This window comes from Corvus brachyrhynchos, unplaced genomic scaffold, assembly GCF_000691975.1.
Source record: "Corvus brachyrhynchos isolate BGI_N302 unplaced genomic scaffold, ASM69197v1 scaffold87, whole genome shotgun sequence".
Taxonomy (NCBI): Eukaryota; Metazoa; Chordata; class Aves; order Passeriformes; family Corvidae; genus Corvus; species Corvus brachyrhynchos.
Window position 1 is genome coordinate 361,347 of NW_008239767.1, and position 3,235 is coordinate 364,581.

Sequence of the window (3,235 nt, forward strand, 5' to 3'; positions counted from 1 at the left end):
CACATGTTCAGCAGCACAGAAACTTGATTAGCAACACACTTCAGGAGAAAGACTGAAAAAAAGTGTGATTACCTATTATGTGATGAAATTGTTACTGTGAGAGCTCAAAAATTATTTCTGTTGAAAAACATATTTGAGTTTTGCTTATTGATGTTTAAAAGTAGATTTTTGAATGGATTGCAACACTTCAAAAATATTCATTGCTCAAAAACACTTATCAACTTATTAGGCATCTTTTTTTCCCTCTCACTTGAAATCTGGTGTTGTTTTGTTGTGGTTCTTTGTATTTTACAACAAAGGTGGAATTATTGTTTCACTTTTCCTAACAGATTAGAATGTCTACCCCAAGAATTGTAAATTAAATAGTACGATGTTGTTTTCTGAGAAATATTCATAATAGCAAAGCTCAGCTGCCTAAAAATAATTCATCCAAGAGTATAAAGATTATGAAAATAAAGATTAGAATTAATGTGATCACACTGTGTATTACCCAGCATAGTGGCACACCCTGCAATGTTGACAGTGAGACTCACATTTCAAAAAAGGCCTGTTTTCCTTCTGTCTTCCTCTCCCCTCAACCTAGTTTCATTGTGATTTTAATGCCATCCATTTTTTCTGATGCCACATAGCATTTGGGGACATCTGCAATTAGACACAACACTATAAGGAGTAGGCTTAGTCCTGTACTACATTTCAGTCAGGAACATCCTGTGTGAGTTTAGTGCTTCATGAAGTTAGTCAGTCTTGTAACCTTTCCTACATAGGCTGGTCCACACAACGTAGATTTTGCATTGTAAGTGCTCAAGCCAGAAGGCTGCAAGAGACTTCTGTGCTAAAACAGATGACACCTGGCTTTTCTGAGCCTTCCTTTGGAGATTTGGATCTCATTCTGCTTAAAACCTTGGGTGATGTTAACAATCCTTTCTATTTGAACCCAAATTCATATTGCATGACTGGGGCAAAACACTAAATCATGGACAGAGAGAGAACTGAAGTCCTATGGATATACCTTTGATTTTCATTGTCACCTAGAAGTCCAACTGTTTGCATTCCAAATACCTCTTTTAATCTATGTTGTTCATTAAAATCTATTTTATAAGAATATGAAGTAGCCAACTATAGTAATTTTTTCTAAATTTGCTAAGTGAGTCTTGGCCTTGTGTTCCTAACCACGGGCATGTTTTCAGATGACAATTTTGTAACTGCTGATATTCACATCTATTTTGAATGCCTCCTGGTAGATGCAGAAAATTGCAATGCTCTCCAAATCCCTAAATACTCCAAATTAAATACTTAAATATACCTGGGTATTTTGACAGTGCAAATGAATAGCTGTCAGGCAAATATCAAGTAGGAAGGTTATGCCAATGGAGAGTGAATGATATTTTAAAATAAGGCTGTATATATTTAAAAAGTGAAGAGTGATAAAATATTTAACTCATTATAATATATAACATTACTAATTTTGTTACTTGAGAAAACAAGAAATTAAAAATCCTTGGAATGTGACTGTTTTACAAAGCAAGCGGCCAATAGTAAATTGACACAACTTAAGAATATTTTAAATATGTCCTGTATTGTTTAGAAATAGCACTTTACAATGATTTCTTCTAAAACAATCCAATTGCAATATAAACTTCATGACATCCATATATCTCTACTCAAAATTTCAAATGATTATCAACTTGGCTTTTAATTACATTCTTACAATGTAAGACTAATTGCAAAATAGACACTTCAACTTTGTTATAAGCAATTAAGTAATTGTGACCTATGTGTATGTAATTTGAATGTTTATATGAAGAAAATACATGATGGAAAAATTGTGGATGGGGCTTGTTATATTTTGAGCATATAATCCAGAACTAGAGCTCATTGGTGTATTTGCTCTGCTTATTTGCATGAACAAATACAAGTAGTGGCAAAAGCATTATGTAAATGAATTAAAAAAAAACTCTGGCTGACCTATTATAAATTGTAGATGTCAGTACTGTGCAGTTGAGCAGCATTGCAAGAGAACAGTTCAGGACAGGCATATTTACAGATCCCTGGAAGAGCAATCAGATTAGAAGAACTACTTGGAATCCCTTGTCTTGAACAGCTTTGTTTCACAAAAAAAAAACCCCGGTTTTTCAACAGCACATTCATTTTAAAGGCATCTTTCATTTGAAAACATTTTCCCAGTTGTCCTGATTTTTGAACTTGCATTTGGTCAGATATTAAAATTTAAAAATTGACACAAAGGAAAACGTGGTCATTTCTGAGAAAATGGAAACTCTGAGCTGGAAGTAATGGGTGAAAGTTTTCAAACGCACGAATAATTAATTGTGTTTTATGCAGCAGCAAGAAGCAGTTCGAACCTCTGGAGAGCCCACCTGAGCTGCAGTGATAGAGTGGTGAATTGCCTGGGCAGTGGGAAACTCATTCTGTGAGACAGCCAGTCCTACTGCATCCCTTCACCATCAGAGGGAAGGAGTGCCATGCGTAATGGACATTGACTCATGGTGCATGGCAGAGCTATACTCTGATAAGATTTAATTTCGTTTTTGCTATGGTGATTTGTTTCACTTTGTGAATGAAGTAGAACTGATAGAAGTTTCATAAGCTCAGAAATCCTGCATGGAATGACTTTCCATTTTTCATCCTCATAATTTTCTCTGGAATAATTTTCGCTGTGCCACAGTGAAAGAAGGAATCTGCAGTACAATTCTAGTTTGAATCTGTCCCTCCTTCCCTACTCCATGCATTGTTGGAGACATATTGTGAATTCACAGCCTCCCAGGAGGGGTTCCTATTCAAGACAAGCTGTGCAGGAGCCAGGAGAAAAATCAGCACTGACTGCCCTTTCTAAGCAGTCCCTTTTCCTTTCCCCCCTTTGTTGTATCTGTTCTGAATGGTACTACACTGTGCACATCTGCTGAAATCCTAATCAAAACTTACTGTGCATGAAATTCACTTATAGAATATTAGGTGCCCAACTGGGTGTGCAACTAGATTCTTTGCCTGCACATCTCTGGAAAAAAGCCTGGGGTCTGAGGGAGATTGTGTTCAGTTTTGATGATTTCCATCAGTAAAAGGCTGTGTCTCTTAGAGTGGTGGATGATAGAAAACTACCCTCCTTCACCATGATTCCTTTATTGCCATGTGCTTCAGTTTCTGCCCAGCTGCTGCAGCTGACATGTAGACCAATAACTGCTGGGTGCCAGCCACAAGACTGCATTCAGGATTGGTTTAT